Source organism: Lagenorhynchus albirostris, chromosome 5 (genome assembly GCF_949774975.1).
Source record: "Lagenorhynchus albirostris chromosome 5, mLagAlb1.1, whole genome shotgun sequence".
Classification (NCBI taxonomy): domain Eukaryota; kingdom Metazoa; phylum Chordata; class Mammalia; order Artiodactyla; family Delphinidae; genus Lagenorhynchus; species Lagenorhynchus albirostris.
Window position 1 is genome coordinate 138,408,095 of NC_083099.1, and position 19,672 is coordinate 138,427,766.

The 19,672-nt window shown below is 41.9% G+C and overlaps 1 non-coding gene across 1 annotated transcript; it reads right to left on the reverse strand.

The window, feature by feature from the left end:
- Positions 1-10,595: 10,595 nt before the first annotated feature.
- On the reverse strand, positions 10,596-10,726 carry LOC132521403 (small nucleolar RNA SNORA72). The gene has a single exon (XR_009540853.1). It is a non-coding gene; the product is annotated as a small nucleolar RNA SNORA72 (small nucleolar RNA).
- Positions 10,727-19,672: the final 8,946 nt, after the last annotated feature.

Below are 19,672 nucleotides of genomic sequence, written 5' to 3' on the forward strand. Positions count from 1 at the left end.
CCGGGGCACAAACCCGTGTCCCCTGCATCGGCAGGCGGACTCTCAACCACTGCGTCCTCATTCCCTTTTATGGCTGAGTAATATTCCATTGTATATATGTACCACATCTTCTTTATCCATTCCTCTGCTGGTGAACATTTAGGTAGCTTCCATGTCCTGGCTATTGTAAATAGTGCCGCAATGAACATTGGGGTGCATGTGTCATTTTGGAATTATCGTTTTCTCTGGGTATATGCCCAGGAGTGGGATTGCTGGGTCATATGGTAGTTCTACTTTTAGCTTTTTAAGGAACCTCCATACTGTTCTCATAGTGGTTGTATCCCTTTACATTCCCACCAACAGTGTAAGAGGGTTCCCTTTCCTCCACACCCTCTCCAGCACTTATTGTTTGTAGAATTTTTGATGATGCCCATTCTGACTGGTGTGAGGTGATACCTCACTGTAGTTTTGATTTGCATTTCTCTAATGATTAGTGATGTTAAGCATCCTTTCATGTGTTCGTTGGCCATCTGTATGTCTTCTTTGGAGAAATGTCTATATAGGTCTTCCGCCCCTTTATGGATTGGGTTATTTGCTTTTTTGATATTGAGCTGCGTGAGCTGCTTGTATATTTTGGATCTTAACCCTTTGTCCGTTGCTTTTGATTGCCACAAATGGGGGAACGGCGCTATTGACATCTATTGGACAGAGGCCAGGGATGCTGCTCAACATCCTACAGTGCACAGGACAGCTCCCAAAATGAAGAATTGTCCAGCCCCAAATCTCAATAGTGCTGAGCTTGAGAAGCCCCGTTCTAAAGGAGAGAGCACTTTGGCAAACATGACACCAGGCTGCAAGTTCTTCCAAGCTCTCTCTATGTTTGACTCATAGAGTCCTGATTTCTATTTAAAATTGCATCTTAATATTAAATTTCCTATAAAATACCTCCATGATGGATTGATATCTTTATATAACCTCTTCTATAATACATACTTTGAAATGCATCATAAGCCATAGGTCGAAATCCAGAAAGGCAGAAAGTGAAGGTAGGAAAAGGGTTAAAATAAATACACACAATATTAACTCAGCACCTGGAGGGTGAGCTCAGCTGTTGTCTAGCTCCTGTTGAGGCAACTTTATTCAGGTGTCCATCTGGAATCTGTATTAGTTTCCTAGGGCTGCTGTAACAAGTTACCACAAACCTAGGGAATCAAAAGAACAGGAATTTACTCTTCCACAGTTCTGAAGGCCAGAGGTTCAAACTCAAAGGCTCCCTCATGCTCCCTCTGAAGGCTTGGGAGGAGGGGAGCTCTGGCATTCCTCGGCTTTTGGCAGCATCGCTCAAGTCTCTGCTTCCATCAACACATAGTCTTCTTCCCTGTGTTTCCGTGACTCCAAATCTCCTTCTCATAGGGATACTCATTACTGGCCTTAGGGCCCATTCTAATCCAATATGACCTCATCTTAATTACATCTGTAAAGACTGTATTTCCAAATAAGGTCCTATGTACTCATACTGGAGGTTAGGACTTGAACATATATTTGGGGGGGCACAATTCAATCCACAACACTCAGTCGAGACATATGAGGCACTTTGCTTCTCGACACCACAGAAGTCCTCTTCTCCCTTTGATGCTCACTTCTCTCCTTTGGTCACTGGTGATGGCACTTTCGTTTCTCAGTTGGATGGCTGACTGCAAGGCTGCCATACTCCTTGCCCGTCTTCACCACTTACTTTACCCTCCTGTGTCTTTTTTCTTTTTCTTCATTATTTTCCCATCAATTCTCCTTGTCTGCTTGATTTTACCATTGACAGCTAATCAAGATCCACTTTCCCTTCTTGTTAAGACTCTCATGACATTTACCAAGTATAATATCTGAGTTCTTGCATCTTCCTGGCAGTATTCATTTGCTGTCAGTTGTCTTTTGAACTGCAAAAGATGTTTTCTTCTAAGGGCTTAATGCCAGGAGTCCTTGGGGGAATCTGATGCTTCCAGAAGAGTAGACCTTAGATGGCAAAGCTTTGCTACATTAACGGTTCTGGGAGATTGCAGTTGGGATTGTTTAATTTTCAGATGTCATCATTTTGGTTTTTAATTTACTTATGAACAATAGCCTTTGGGGAACCCTGAAGGTAAAAGAGGGTAAGAACTTAGAGGCAACATGTAGAAAGCAGGGAGTGGAGTGTCCAATTGAGGAATGAAAATGCTGGGCCAGAAATTTTTTTTAATTAGGCAATGCAGTGAATTCTGTGAGAAGATGCGTGGGCCATGGGATGACTCCCACCCTCAGTCAGTGCTGAAGAGCCTGAAACCCCTGTCTTGGTCTAACTCTGATGATGCTGGAAAGATGCTCAAGCAGAAATATGAAATGACCATCAACACCAGAGGCAAAAGTCAGCACTGCAACCATGTTCTGTTACAATTACCAAAAGCTGTAGCTGAATGTATGAAAGCTGTTTAAGTATATGGAGCAGACTTTTAAAATATGCGCAAGTCATACAATGAAGAGTTGCAGAATGGCCGTTCATTGGTCTCAACTGTGTGCAGAAGCAGGTGGTTAGAGGTGAAAGATATGGGTTGATTTTCCGTCATCTTCTCACCGTGTCATTGTGTCTCTTGTCACTCAGAGGTTCACGCACGTGGTCCTCTGAGGTATGGTTCCCTAAGTCCTGTTTCTGTCCCTTTAAAATATTGACAGGAGAGTTTTCAACGGGAACACCGCTGTTATCTATCTTGTCTAAGATTGTGACTCTCTGTCTCTCCCCCGAAATTCTTGTCCCCCTTCCATGCTTTATTTCCCTTCTTAGAGAATCACTTCCAAATACACTATGTATTTACTCATTAATCTCATTCATCATATGTCTCCCCTCCTTAGAATGGCAGCTCCATGAGGGCAGGAGGTCTTGTCTGTTTTGTTCACTGCTGTGTCTGCTGTACCTGACCCAGCCCTGGATCACTCCCACTTTACCAGCCCCCAAATACCATGCTTGTTAATACTTTGGTTGTGATTTTACTAGAGGGAACAAATTGATGTTGCAGGCATAAAGTATTTGTAAAATGGGGATAACGGTAGAATTTAGCTCATGAGGTTGCTGTGAATTAGTACCTGTAAAGGCCTAGAACAGTGCCTGACACAGAATAAGAGCTTGGCAATGTCCCTCCCTCTCATGGTGCCCCTCTGGCTGTACTTTCTCGGAGCCCAGGTGTCCTGCAGCTAAAAGGAATTCATATGTTTTGTCTTCCATCAATTCTCAGAATAAAGGAGCATAACACATAACACTTTGTCAGTGTTCATTTTTGCCACCCATTTATCTTAACGTTTTGGTGCTTGGTCATTACTTCTCTGTTGGGGAAACTATCAATGGAAGGGAAAAAAAAACAACAAGGGAAAAGAAATGATAGTGCTTATTTCAACAACTTGCCTTTTCATAGATTTATGTATAAATATAGTTTTGTTTTCTTTAAAATTATTAAAATTTAATGAATCCATATGCTTAATTAAGTTAAATATATCAATGTTTCATGGTCTTCCATAATTACATCATGACCTCAGGCACTCAGTCAATCCACTCACTAATTTAATTGTTTTCTGGCCATCCAGGCAGATCCATGCCCTTCGTGGGCAACTACTTTTTCCTCTTGGGTTATAATCTGGAGGGTCTGTGTTACTGACTGAGTGTTTGTGTCTCCCCCAGACTCATAAATTGAAGCCCTAATCTCTAATGTGATGGTATTTGGAGATGGGGCTTTGGGGAGGTGATTAAGGTTAGATGAGATCAGAAGGGGGACCTCATGTTGAGATTAGTGCCCTTATAAGAAGAGACACCAGAGAGCTCTGTCTATGTCCTCACGTGAGGACATAGCAAGAAGGTGGCTATCTGCAAGCCAGGAGGAGGGTCCATACCAGAACCCCAACCTTCTGACACCTTGATCTCAGACTTCCAGCCTCCAGAACTGTGAGAAGATAAATTTCTATTGTTTAAGCCTCCTTGTCTATGGTGTTTTGTTATGGCAGCCCAAGCTAAGATAGACTGTAATAGAGTGTTCTGCTCTCCTCTACATAAGGAGCAGGTGTGACCCAACCTGAGATAATTGCACACATCATCCCTAGAAGTAGATCTTGAGCAGAGGGAAGAAAATACAAATGGGTGGAGTTCATTCACTTGTATCTCCCTGACCAAACCCCTCTTGCCGTGGGTCTCTTGAAGTTGCCCATACTTTTGCCTGAGTGTCCAGTCTCCTGCACTGATACTGTGTGCTCTTGACATTCTTCCAATAAATCCTCCTATTTAATTTAGACAGAATTAGTGTCTGTTCCTTATGACCCAAGAATCCCAATTAATATATCTACCAGCTCTGCCAGTTAATGTGTAAGGCCTACATACCTTATAAGTTCTCCTTTTATAAGATATTATAGCTATATTTTTATGCTTACCATTGTGTAATAGACTTCTGAAATGAACTTGATAATTAGATGACTTTTGACATATTATATTTGAGTCATTGGTTTTATTTTGATGGAGTAACCCGAAGATAACACTAGCTAAAATTTTTATTCTTCATACAGTAATATTTGAATAAATCATCAGAATCATTTTTCCCTGTGCTGAATTTCTCATTATATTTGTGAGAGGGGCTGGGGGAATGGTAGGATGGACAAATGGTATGCAAGTAAGCTTATGCATAGGTTAGCATTAACAGGCATTTGATGTTTTCAGCTTTGCTATAGATTATACAACTATTACTGACTTGCATAAATGAGTAGGAAACTACAAATTACTTTATGGTGAGGAAATTCTGAAAGACTTATGCTATTGACTTTTACTGACACTATGTAATTGGAAAAAGTGAGGTGATTTAAGATAAAAATTGATTTACGTATATGGTCATCATGGTCTTTTATTTCCATGGAGAAGGGCTATTGATGTATTACTCACATTTTAATGTCCACAAGCCCTAGTGAACATTAAACTTTCGCATGATACATGAAAACATTGTGACACACTGGATTTCAAGCCAGAGTGGTTGATGTTTCAGTCCCAGTGATCAGCTGAGCCAAGACTTGTGGAGGTGTTTGGAGCAAAGTAGATATTTATTCAATTACTTAACTCAACAAATAACTATTGTTCCCACCCTGTTCCTGCTGCTGTGGTGTTTGCTGGGCATACGGTGTGCAACACGGACCTTTGCAAGCAAAGAGGATATAGTCTAAAAGATGACATAAATGTATACAAATAAGAGCAATAAATCAGAAGCACCGAGACAGAGTTATCTACCAGAGCAATGAGGCCCAAAGGAGAGGCCGCTCAGCTTTTCAAGTAGAAGGTGGGAAAGTGTCCAGGAAGGAAGTGGTAGAGCCCACAGTGTAAGAAGAGTTTATGAGATAAGATATAGGCAGGGTAGGTTGATAAATGCAAGAAGCTCAGCATGACCTGAATATTGGTGTGAGAAGAAATGCAAAGAGAATCAAGGCTGCAAAGGAAGGTCAGGTCAGACCTTGGCAGGGTCTGTGGGCCAGGATAGGCACTTGGAATTGATCTATCATGTACACAGGAGGCATTAACATATTTCAGTGATAGATTGAAATGATTGGATTTATGTTTTAGAAAGACCTCTTTAGTAGGTGAGAGGAGCCTGGATAAAAGAAAGGAAAAACTAGAATTCTAAAGACCTACTGAGAGATGGCTCTGGGGATTGTTTGGGAAATGGTACTAACTTGAGGGAAGGCAGTGAGGATGAGAGAGGAGGAGAGGGATGGGAGGGATGTTTATGAGAAAAGTGTGACTGGACTTAACCCCTGATTTGCATTGAGTTGGAAATTGTTGCACAAGAAAGGGAAGAGGCAAGACTGACTGTCAGGGATGGGTCTCGGTTAGACAGTAAGAATTCATAATGTAGAGGACAAAAAGCAAGACTGTGGATGGAAAGCAGGATAATAACTCAATGTTAGGTGCATTGAATTTGAGACGCTTGCAGGACATTTACATAAATACCCAGGAAGCAACTGAACACTGAAGTCATCAGGGTCTCTGGCCTAGACATGCAGTTCTGGAAGTTGCCACCATACAGGTAGAGTTAAAAGTATAAAGTAAATGTGATGGTCTAGGGAGACAGGGTGGAATGAAGAGAGGCTGCCATTTCTTTGTGGGTGGGCAGGAGGAGATCAGCTCACAAAGGAGTTGGGGAGGAAGTGGTCGAGGGGCACACTGGGAGAAAGTGCATCCAGAGACCAAGGGGAGAGGGGATTTAGGAAGCAGTCAGAAGCCAAAAATGCCCCAGAGAGGGTCAAGTGGATTTCAATTGTATTATATGTTGCTTTGGAAAAAGGATAAGTGAGTTATTTTGAGAGAGTTAGGCTAGGATGCTAATCTTTAGATCAGTTATTGTAAAGGGAACTGAAGTTCTGGGTCCCATCTCTGAGTGGCCCAACGTGCCTTCTCAACTTATGCTGCCAGGATATAATTGAGCACCTGATTGACATGTGTTCTTTCTCCCTCTAGCAAATTATTTCTCAACCTCAGCACCGTCGACATTTTAGACCTGAGAAGTCTTTTTTGTGGAGGGTGTCCTACGCATTGCAGCAGGCCTAGCAGCGTCCCTGGCCTTTACCCAGCAGGTGCCAGTTCCACCCTCCCTGTCTCCAAATTGTGACAACTGACAATTTCTCCAGGCAATGCTCAATGTCTCCTGGGGAGTAAAATGACCCCAGTGGAGAACAACTTCTCTAGATGTGTAGCAAGACAGATCAAGCAGCACCTTCTGAAATGTTTGCCAGGATAGGAGCACAGACATAGAAAACGATTTTAGATGAAAACTCTCAGCCGTGGAGGTGTCTCAGAAAAGATGTGTGTGGTGATGGAAGCCAAATACCCAAGCAATATAGACCTTAACTGTCTGAGTAAAGCAGATATTTTCTTATTTTTTTTTTCTGAAGCAATGAACAAGTTGTCTCTAGAAGGACAAGACAGAACTGTAAAAGCCAATAATAAAGAAGACTTCACACAGTTACATCCACATGCCCTTGAATACTAAGCATGGGGACTCAAGAGCTCATGGCAATAACTGTTTGTTTGGGTCCATTGGTGATCAGGACCATCTATCGCTTTGGTAATACTCCTCCTGGATCTTCAGGAGTTTAAAATACCAGCTCAGAGTCATGTCATCTCTTCTCTACCTCACTTCTGCTTACCTCAAAACAAAGAATTCTGGTGCTCTTAGTTCTTGAGGCAGATGAAATATTTTTTTTTCCTGTTCATTTGGTTTGGTTTTCTGCTTTCCAGGATCTGGGCAGTATTCTTGGTTATTAGCAGATTTATTTTCCCTTGCTTTCACTCATAAAACAACGGAATGCATAAACCCCCTAGTGAGGGTTTTCCTCACCTGCTGAGTGTGCGGTTGTGACTCACTCTGGTTTCTTTCGGAGAATAGCCCTAATTCATTGGTTCCTTCATTCAGTCAGTTGACAAACAATCATTGCTTGCCTGCTGGGTGTGAGACACTGCACCACTCACCACAGAGACTGGATGGCGCTGTAGATAGAATAGGGCCCCTTCATTTTGCTCAACTTGGGGAGTGAGACAATAAACACTTAATATTAATATATAAATGGAAAGATGAAATAAATACAAATTGTGATCGTGGTTATGTTAGGAAATAAATAGAGTAATGTGCCTGTAATTGGGATGGAGTGAGATCAGGGATATCTGATTTAGGTTAAGTTGGTTGGGGAAGGAAGATCTGAGGAGACAATGTTTGGTCTGCTGCCTATAGGATGAGATGCAGCCAAGCGGTTCAGAAGCTGGAAAAAGGTAAAGAATCCTCTGAGAACAGGAAGGACCACAGTCTGGTAAGCAAGGGGCTGAGTGGTGGAAAAGAACGCTGGAGAGGGAGGCGGGGTCAGATCACAAAGACCTTTTTGCATTTGAATTTTGGTCTCAACAATAAAGGGAAGACAGTGAAGGGTTAAGCTGGAGATAGGAGAATATTTTGTGCCTAAGGTTTTAGAATATTATTTTGCCTGCTGTGTAGGAACCGCATTGGAATAGTAAGAGTGGAAGCAGAAAGAACAGGAGGAGGCCATTGGATCTGCCCAGTAACAGAGGATGGTGGAAGGATGCGGGTGGTGGGAGTGGAGAGAGAAGTGTGAACTGATCTGAGATGTGTTGGGTGCAGAACAGATGGGCTGTGGTAGGCAGAACAATGGCCTCCTGAAGATGTCTATGCCTAATTGCCAGAACCTGTGAATATGTTACCTTCTTTGGAAAAAGGGACTTTGCAGATGTGATTAAGAGTACAGACACTGAGATGGGGAGATCCTGGATCTTGCCAGGATATGAGTGGGTCCATTCTAATGGACCCTTAAAAGTAGAGAATCTTTTGCAGCTGAATTAGAGAGATGCAATGGAAGAAGAGATTTGAAACATGAGAGGAACTTTACCCACAATTGCTGGCTTAGAAGAAGGAGGAAGGGGGCTGTGAGCCAAGATATGTAGGTGGTTTCTAGAAACTGGGAAAGACTCTTAGCTGGTAGCCAACAAGGAAAAGGGCTCTCAGTCCAACAACTACGAGGAAGACAATTTTGCTGACAACCTGAATTAGCAAGGAAATAGACTCTCTCCTAGAGCCTCCAAAAAGGACATAGCCCTGCTGACACCTTGATTTTGGTCCAGGGAGACTCATGTCAGACTTGTGGCCTTCAAAACTGTAAGATGATAAATGAGTATTGTTTAAGCCACAAGTTTGTGGTAATTTGTTAGAGAAGCAATAGGAAAGTAACACATAGAGCTTGGTGGCTGGTCGGATATGGAGGGTAGGAGGAATGAAGTGTGGCCACCTAAGTTTCCTGTTTGATCAATCAGTGGGCAATGATGTCATATAATGAGGTGCAGAAAACTCAGGGAGAAACAGATTATGGAGGGTGGAAACCAGGCTGCTGTTTTGGTCATTGATGTTTCAGAAGTTTGGAATGTCTATAAGATATTTAAATTGAGGTACTAAACAGGAAATTGATTATATAAGCCCTGGGTTCAGAGGAGAAGTTTGAACTAGTGATAAAATTTTGGACTAGAAAGAACGGGTGATATTTACAAATGTGAACTTAACCGATCAGACCTAAGAAGGGAGCGTAGATGGAGAAGCAGGGTTAAAGTCCTATTCATAGACACTGCAGTTTATGGTTGTTGTGTAAGGCAGGAGCCGGAGACAGCAAAAGTGATGAAGAAGGATCCCAGAGTGGTGGGGAAAAGAGCTGGAGAGCGCAGTGTCAGAAATCGAGAGAGAGAGGTGTGTATCGAAAAGGAGGAAGGAACTGTGCCTAAGGCTGCAAAGAGGTCTGGTGGCTATGACACAGAAGTGCCACTGAATTTGGCAGTGGAGGTGAGTCACGGTCCTTGACAAGAGGGTAGAGTGGTAAGAATGGGGGACAGATAGGACCAGGATGAAGAGATGGCAGGGGGCTAGGTGATTCAATTCAGACAGTGAGTCTTATAACTTGTTTCACAGGAAACAGGAGAAAAAGATGCAGAGGTTTTAGCTAGAGTTGAGTAAGAGGTAAAGAGCTGCCTTTGAACGATGGATCAGGTTTGTGTACTGACATGAATAACGTGGTGGGGAGGGATAAAAGTATCTGAGCGGGAGAGAGAGAGAGAGAGAGGAGAGAGAGAAAACTAAGTGAGGAGTAGGATATCAGAGAAGGGAGTAGGAGATGGGACCCAGACGCAAGCAGAGGAATTTACCAGTTTTGTTCACTGTAGTAGGAAAGCAGGGAAGATGGATGCACGTGATGGTAGGTCTATAGATTTGTTGGTGGGAGGAAGATGAAAAATAAAACTCCAGGCAGCATACTGGGCCTGGCCTTTATACATTAGTATTGCCTTAATAACAACTTGGGAGTCATAAGGAAGGAGGACGCTGAGTCACTCTGATCCCAGTGACATTTTTATGATTGTAGCAAATATGTTTCTGACATCTGTAAGAAGAAAGTCTAGAATGTGGAGCAAAATAATGCCTTTGGGAAAGAACATTAATGAACAACAATAACTACTAAACCTGCCTCTCTTACCTTCGCCAGGCCTTGTGTTTCTTTTAGTCATTTTATTATCAAACATCTGAGACGCTGACCAGCAAGCTTGTGTCAAGAGACTGAGCTCTTTTTGTTGTTGTTGTTGTTTTTGCGGTACGCGGGCCTCTCACTGCTGTGGCCTCTCCCGTTGCGGAGCACAGGCTCTGGACGCACAGGCTCAGCAGCCATGGCTCACGGGCCCAGCCGCTCCGCGGCATGTGGAATCTTCCCGGACCAGGGCATGAACCCGGTCGGCAGGTGGACTCTCAACCACTGTGCCACCAGGGAAGCCCTGGCCAGATTTTATTAAAGAAAATTTTTGCATGATTTACTTTTCACCAGGGTGTTCTGGCATGCTTCTAATGATATCAGAATTGCCTAGAAAATAAGACAATAATATTATAGTTTATTTAATGGCAACTGGTAATCATCAAATTAGCAATGGTTATCTTCAAAAGTCATTATACTAGCTGTGCTGTCATTTCTCAATGTTGACCAGATACCTAGAGTCACAGATCTTTTCCACATAAGATGCATCACGTAAATCAGACTTGGTTTATCACCAGCATTTATAAAGCCACACTAGGAAAAGAACTAGGTCTGGGGGCACATGCATGGTCTTAATACAGTGAATGTTTAGCCTGCCCTGGTTATTACAAAATCAGAAGAACGAGAATATTCACAGCAAACCTTGCATTTTTTAATGCCTCATGCATACCAGGCAGCTTGCAACTGCACACACAATGATCCTGGATTTACAAAGCCCTGGAAGTCAGGACAGCTACAGTAGTGTGATGATTTAAGAAATTGCTGATCTCTAGGAGGAACTATTCAGCCCACTTGAATTATTGAGATCATGGCCTCACTTTCCATTTTATTCTGCAAGTGTGCACATACCCTCAGGTAATTTCTACCAGCTACAGTATCCTGTTGCATATTTAAAGGTTATAAACAATAGCACTTTTTGCTTTGCTTTTGTTTAATGACCAAATGAAGGAGGTAAGTAAGTGAGTATACTGGCTTCACTTAGGAGTGCTTTTTGTGTACTGGCTTCACATTAGGAGTGCTTTTTGGGGAAGTATTTTCATGTAGCCATAGGAAGCCAAATAAGACATTAGAAAACAGGGTTTTTTTTAGATTTTAAATTAAGATATATATTTCACCCCTTATTTGTTTCACTTTATTTGCAATTGAGTTAGTTCAAAACGAAGTGCATTTATTTGATTACTGGCCTGTGTCAGTTGCCCTGATGTGTTTTTTTTTCTGTTTTTTATTTAATTGTGATACTAAGTGTTAAGCCAGTACTAAGACAGGAAAGAAGATACATAGAGCTTTCAAAGATTATATAGGCCCTTGGGCAGGACTTCTTAAATGGGAGCTGCCTTGAGGTCACAAGCTTTCAAATCAATGGTTAGGCACTTAATAGAAGGCTTCCCTTCATGACAAGGATGAAATATGGAGCAGATTACACAGGGTGACCCGGGCAGGCCTGGGCCTGAGGCCATGTCTCACTCATATCCGTGGTGTCTTGCCTGGAGACTTTTATGGTCCTCTCTGCCCCACTGTTTGACCTGGCTTGGTCCAGCTGTAGTCACTCTCATAACATGTCAAACACTCCCACTTGTCCTTCTCTTTTTGTGTATTCCTTCAACTTACATTTAGGAAAACAGCCGAGGGAATGCCCTTCCTGGTATACCCAACAGGCTCTGGAAGTAGAAAGCTCTAACCCTTTTCTGGGGGTTACGTCTCTAAGCTGTGCAAGACTGAATATTGGTTTATGGACTAAGGGGGCAGCTAAAAACCTGCCCATCAAGACCAGAAGGAGTGGGTCAAGGCATCCTTCCTTCACCTGCTGTGGCTCCTCCCATTTAGACAGTTGTTTGCACACCTGTGTGCACTCCTTAGGCAGGTGACCAGTATACAGCACAGGCTCTTCAGGAATACATAATTAATCAAAGCCTAATAACTAGAATAATGTAATCTGAAGAATTAAAATCAACACTCCTGGTATTTGCTCTGTACAGGATGCATATAAATATCTTATTGTCCTCTTCACCTTATACTTAGTGAGGGAGAATTAGCAATCCCAAATTACTCCATAAAAGGGGCTTATGAGCAGGCACCTAGCTGCATGGACAGTGGTACTGGGGGGGGGTGTCTTAAAGCTGTGTTTGTATAGCAAGAACATTGGTGTTATATAGATTGTGTATTTATTTGCGTGGCTTGGAGAAATACCTACCCAAGCCATCCCTCGAGTTCTGTTTTAGTGGAGGTGAGAGGGTACCTCTTAGAGAATTTGATGTGGGACGATAGAGATAAGTTATTATTTCAAATATTTTAGAAGTGTAGGCCCAAAGTTGACAACATTGGTTTAGGAGATCCCCTGATGGAAGTTTGTATTTAAACAAAGATAGGCACCTGGTATCTAAACAGTCTGGAGCAGGAGTAATTGAAACAGAGACTCAATTTTCTGTTTTTACAGGGTAGACCAGGGAGTCTGGGGGCTCAGAGATGAAGAAAATTGGGATTGGGTCTAGACACAGAGGGTGAGACCTGGCCACAGGAATATTATCTGATGTTCTGATGGTGTATTTTTGGGTAACAAAGCACCCAAACCCCATAGGGTAACATAATGAACATTTCATTATGTTTACAATCTGCAGGTCTATTGATTCCTCTGCTCCAAAAAGGCATTGAATGGGGTCCCTGGATGGGATTCAGCTGGCAACTGGTCTGATCTGGAGGGTCCAAGACGGCTTCACCCACCTGTTGGGAGGCTGGGCTCAAGTAAACCTCTCCTCTAGCCACTGTGAGTTTCTCCGTCTCATGGGTTTCACATCTCTCCATGTGGCGTTTCCCACAGGGCAGTCCAATGTCTTGCATGGCGGCTCAGGCTCCAAGCACAAGAGCTCCAACAGACAGGAAGTGGAAGCTGCAGGTCTGCGTTGGAATCTGTCACAGCATCACTTTCACTGTATTCTACTGGTCAAAGCAGTCACAGGCCCACTTGGATTCAGTGGGAGGGGACAGAGGCCCCACCTCTCCATGGGAAAATGTCAAAGACTGTGGCCTTCTTTAATCTGCCATATTTCAGCTTGAGGTTGGCTTTTGTTCTGCACTAGCTTTAGTCCATCTCTCTCTTCCCCCAACACTTCGTAAAAGTGAGCAAAAGAAGGGGAAGAGGCTGTGTTCTTGCCTGGGACACCCCGGTGTAGACAGGAGTCTCGACCTCAGCTGGCAGCCAGAAATCTAAGGGAGCAGACATTGAGAGAGAGGTGAGCAGAAGACCTTAAGTCACCTGAGGGATCTGCAGGAGTACCTGGGAGAGCTCTGGATGCCCCACAGTATGTAAAATGAAGGTGGCCATCATCGACCTGAATAATAACAGAAGACCAGAGGACCAGGAAATATCTTGTTCCTACAACAGATTACAATAGCAAACACTCATCTTTTTTGCCTCTTCCACCCAGAAGGTACACTTCACAAAAACAAGGATTATATCTGGTTTTTTTCTTTTCTTTTCTTTTTTTTTGGCCATGTCTTAAGCACCCAGCAAGTGCTCAATTACTATTTGTTGAATAAACATACAGCTGTGAATGTATTCCTTGCTATGTGCTGTTAACTGTTGGTGAATAGCAATTACTACATTTAACATAATGTCAACACTATGCCATTATAAGCCCCATGTGACAGATAAAGATAATAACCCACCCACAGTTCTTTAAATCCATGCATGTCCAACTTCAAGCCTTTAAGCCAGCTAGGCATTTTGACTCTCCATTTGCAAGTATTTCTTCAACCATTGCAATATACACAGCACAGGATCCATCCCTAAGGAGAGTATAGTTTATTTAATCAGGGAAATGAAGACAAATTCACAAAGAGTTGGCAAGAATATAACTAAATAATGATTAAAATATGTCACAAGGCAGTGCAGGAGAACCAATGGCTAAAAAAGACAAGGATAGTAAATTCTGTGAGTCCAGAGGACCCAGAAATTTATGGACTGGGTAAGCTTCACAGAGAGGCTGAGGCTCCTAGGATGGAGATGATGTAATGGATGAGGGAGGGGGTAAGATCAGGAGTGCCTGCCATAAGGTCGGGGGAGAGGGGAGGGGCAAGGGGAAAGGCATGAGTCAAGATGTGGGGACAGTAAAAATGCAAGGCACATTAGAGGAATAGTGACCAGGTTCAAGGGGATATTCATGCTGGATTTAAAAGTGTTCCCACAAATAACACTCACATAAGAGGTAGAACTAAGAAATGGAAAGATGATTATTGTAATAGAATTTTACCATTAACAGATTAACTTTAGAACGAGCTTCAAGATGGCAGAAGAGTAAGACGCAGATATCACCTTCCTCTCCACAGTTACACCAGAAATACATCTACACGTAGAACAACTCCTACAGAACACCTACTGAACACTGGCAGAAGATCTCAGACCTCCCAAAAGGCAAGAAAGTCCCCACGTACCTGGGTAGGGCAAAAGAAAAAAGAATAAACAGAGACAAAAGAATAAGGATGGGACCTGCGCCAGTGGGAGGGAGCTATGAAGGAGGAAAGGTTTCCACACACTAGAAGCCCCTTGGGTGGGGGAGACTGCGGGTGGCGGAGGCGGGTAGCTTCGGGGCCGCAGAGGAGAGTGCAGCAACAGGGGTGCGGAGGGCAAAGCAGAGAGATTCCTGCACAGAGGATCGGTGCCAACCGGCACTCACCAGCCCGAAAGGCTTGTCTGCTCAACCCCCGGGGCGGGCGGGACTGGGAGCTGAGGCTCCGGTTTCAGGTTGGATCGCAGGGAGAGGACTGGGGTTGCTGTGAGCACAGGTCACCATCCACACCTCCCCTCCTGGGAGCCCGTGCAGCCCGCCACTGCCAGGGTCCCGGGATCCAGGGACAACTTCCCCGGGAGAACGCACGGCACCTCAGGCTGGTGCAATGTCACGCTGGCCTCTGCCGCTGCAGGCTCGCCCCGCATCGGTGCCCCTCCCTACCCCCAGCCTGAGTGAGCCAGAGTCCCCGAATCAGCGGCTCCCTTAACCCCGTCCTCTCTGAGCGAAGAACAGACGCCCTCCGGCGACCTACACTCAGAGGCGGGGCCAAATCCAAAGCTGAACCCTGGGAGCTGTGCGAACAAAGAAGAGGAAGGGAAATCCCTCCCAGGCAGGCTCAGGAGCAGAGGATTAAATCTCCACAATCAACTTGATGTACCCTGCATCTGTGGAATACCTGAATAGACAACGAATCATCCCAAATTGAGGAGGTGGACTTTGGGAACAACTATATATATATATAAAATATATATATATATATTATATATATATATATAAAATATATATATATAATATATATATATTTCCCCCTTTTTCTTTTTTGTGAGGGTGTATGTGTGTGTTTCTGTGTGTGACTTTTCTCTGTATAGCTTTGCTTTTCCCATTTATCCTAGGGTTCTCTCCGTCCTTTTTTTTTTTAGTATAGTTTTTAGTGCTTGTTATCATTGGTGGATTTGTCTTTTGATTTGGTTGCTCTCTTCCTTCTTTCTTTCTTTTTTAATTTTTATTATTTTTTAAATAATAATTTTTTATTTTACTTTATTTTATTTTATCTTCTTCTTTCTTTCTTTCTTTCTTTTCCTCCCTTTTATTCTGAGCTGTGTGGAAGACAAGCTCTTGGTGCTCTGGCCAGGCATCATGTCTGTGCCTCTGAGATGGGAGACCCAAGTTCAGAACACTGGCCCACCAGAGACCTTCCAGCTCCACATAATATCGACCAGCGAAAATCTCCCAGAGATCTCGATCTCAACACCAAAACCTAGCTCCACTAAACGACCAGCAAGCTCCAGTGCTGGACATCCTATGCCAAACAACTAGCAAGACAGGAACACATCCCCACCCATTAGCAGATAGGCTGCCTAAAGTCATAATAAGGCCACAAACACCCCAAAAAACACCACCAGACATGGACCTGCCCACCAGAAAGACAAGATCCAGCCTCATCCACTAGAACACAGGCACTAGTTCCCTCCACCAGGAAGCCTACACAACCCACTGAACCAACTTTAGCCACTGGGGGCAGACACAAAAAACAACCGGAACTATGAACCTGCAGCCTGTGAAAAGGAGACCCCAAACACAGTAAGTTAAGCAAAATGAGAGACAGAAAACACATAGCAGATGAAGGAGCAAAGTAAAAACCCACCAGACCAAACAAATGAAGAGGAAATAGGCAGTCTACCTGAAAAAGAGTTCAGAAAAATGATAGTAAAGATGATCCAAAATACTGGAAATAGAATAGAGAAGATAGAAGAAATGTTTAACAAGGGCCTAGAAGAACTAAAGAGCAAATAAACAATGATGAACAACACAATAAATGAAATTAAAAATTCTCTAGAAGGAATCAATGGCAGAATAACTGAGGCAGAAGAACGGATAAGTGACTTGGAAGATAAAATAGTGGAAATAACTACTGCAGAGCAGAATAAAGGAAAATGAATGAAAAGAATTGAGAACAGTCTCAGAGACCTCTGGGACAACATTAAACACACCAACATTCAAATTATAGGGGTTTCAGAAGAAGAAGAGAAAAAGAAAGGGACTGAAAAAATATTTGAAGAGATTATAGTTGAAAACTTCCCTGATATGGGAAAGGAAAGAGTTAATAAAGTTCAGGAAGCGCAGAGAGGTCCCATACAGGATAAATCCAAGGAGAAACACACCAAGACACATATTAATCAAACTATCAAAAATTAAATACAAAGAAAAAGTATTAAAAGCAGCAAGGGAAAAACAACAAATAACATACAAGGGAATCCCCATAAGCTTAACAGCTGATCTTGCAGCAGAAATTCTGCAAGCCAGAAGGGACTGGCAGGGCATATTTAAAGTGATGAATGGGAAAAACCTACAACCAAGATTACTCTACCCAGCAAGGATCTCATTCAGATTCGACAGAGAAATTAAAACCTTGACAGACAAGCAAAAGCTAAGAGAATTCAGCACCACGAAACCAGCTTTACAACAAATGCTAAAGGAACTTCTCTAGGCAAGAAACACAAGAGGAGGAAAAGACCTACAATAACAAACCCAAAACAATTAAGAAAATGGTAATAGGAACATATATCAATAATTACCTTAAATGTAAATGGATTAAATGCTCCCACCAAAAGACATAGACTGGCTGGATGGATACAAAAACAAGAGCAGTATATATCCTGTCTTTAAGACACCCACTTCAGACCTAGGGACACATACAGACTGAAAGTGAGGGGATGGAAAAAGATATTCCATGCAAATGGAAACCAAAAGAAACCTGGAGTAGTAATTCTGATATCAGACAAAATAGACTTTAAAACAAAGACTATTAAAAGAGACAAAGAAGGACACTGCATAAAGATCAAGTGATCAATCCAAGAAGAAAATATAACAATTGTAAATATTTATGCACCCAACATAGGAGCACCTGAATACATAAGGCAAATACTAACAGCCATAAAAGGGGAAATCAACAGTAACACAGTCATAGTAGGGGACTTTAACATCCCACTTTCACCAATGGACAGATCATCCAAAATGAAAATAAATAAGGAAACACAAGCTTTAAATGATACATTAAACAAGATGGACTTAATTGATGTTTATGGTACAGTCCATCCAAAAACAACAGAATACACTTTTTTCTCAAGTGCTCATGGAACATTCTCCAGGATAGATCATATCTTGGGTCACAAATCAAGCCTTGGTAAATTTATGATATGATAAATTTATCATATCATTTATGATATGATATTAAAGTCATATCAAGTATCTTTTCTGACCACAATGCTATGAGACAAGATATCAATTACAGGAAAAATATCTGTAAAAAATACAAACACATTGAGGCTAAACAATACACTACTTAATAACCAAGAGATCACTGAAGAACTCAAAGAGGAAATCAAAAAATTCCTAGAAAAAAATGGCAGTGAAAACACAACGACCCAAAAAGCTATGGGATGCAGCAAAAGCAGTTGCAAGAGGGAAGTTTATAGCAATATAATCCTACCTTAAGAAACAAGAAACATCTCAAATAAACAACCTAACCTTAAACCTATAGCAATTAGAGAAAGAAGAACAAAAAAACCCAAAGTTAGCAGAAGGAAAGAAATCATAAAAATCAGATCAGAAATAAATGAAAAAGAAATGAAGGAAACTGTGACAAAGATCAGTAAAACTAAAAGCTGGTTTTTTGAGAAGATAAACAAATGGATAAACCATTAGCCAGACTCATGAAGAAAAAAAGGGAGAAAACTCAACTCAATAGAATTAGAAATGATAAAGGAGAAGTAGCAACTAACACTGCAGAAATACAAAGGATCACAAGAGATTACTACAAGCAACAATATGCCAATAAAATGGACAACCTGGAAGAAATGGATGCATTCTTAGAAATGCAAAACCTTCTGGGGCAGAACCAGGAAGAGATAGAAAATATGAACAGACCTATCACAAGCACGGAAATTGAAACTGTTGTTAAAAATCTTCCAGCAAACAAAAGCCCAGGATCAGATGGCTTCACAGGTGAATTCCATCAAATATTTAGAGAAGTGCTAATACCTATCCTTCTGAAACTCTTCCAAAATATAGCAGAGGGAGGAGCACTCTCAAACTCATTCTACGAGGCCACCATCACTCTGATACCAAAACCAGACAAAGATGTCACAAAGAAGGAAAACTACAGGCCAGTATCACTGATGAACATAGATGCAAAAAGCCTCAACAAAATACTGGCAAACAGAATCCAACAGCACATTAAAAGGATCATACACCATGATCAAATGAGGTTTATCTCAGGAAGGCAAGGATTCTTCAATATATGCAAATCAATCAGTGTGATACACCATATTATCAAATTGAAGGAGAAAAAACATATGGCCATCTCAATAGATGCAGAGAAAGCTTTCAACAAACTTCAACACCCATTTATGATAAAAAAAACCCTCCTGAAAGTAGGCATAGAAGGAACTTACCTCAACATAATAAAGGCCATATATGACAAACAAATAGCGAACATTGTCCTCAATGGTGAAAAACTGAAACCATTTCCACTAAGATCAGGAACAAGACAAGGTTGCCCACTCTCACCACTATTATTCAACATAGGTTTGGAAGTTTTAGCCACAGCCATCAGAGAAGAAAAAGAAATAAAAGGAATCCAAATCGGAAAAGAAGAAGTAAAGCTGTCACTGTTTGCAGATGACACAATACTATACATAGAGGATCCTAAAGATGTTACCAGAAAACTACTAGAGCTAATCAATGAATTTGGTAAAGTAGCAGGATACAAAATTAATGCACAGAGATCTCTTGCATTCCTATACACTAACGATGAAAACTCTGAAAGTGAAATTAAGGAAACACTCCCATTTGCCATTACAACAAAAAGAATAAAATACCTAAGAATAAACCTACCTAAGGAGACAAAAGACCTGTATGCAGAAAACTATAAGACACTGATGAAAGAAATTAAAGATGATACAAATAGATGGAGAGATATACCATGTTCTTGGATTAGAAGAATCAAAATTGTGAAAATGACTCTACTTCCCAAAGCAATCTACAGATTCAATGCAATCCCTATCAAACTACCACTG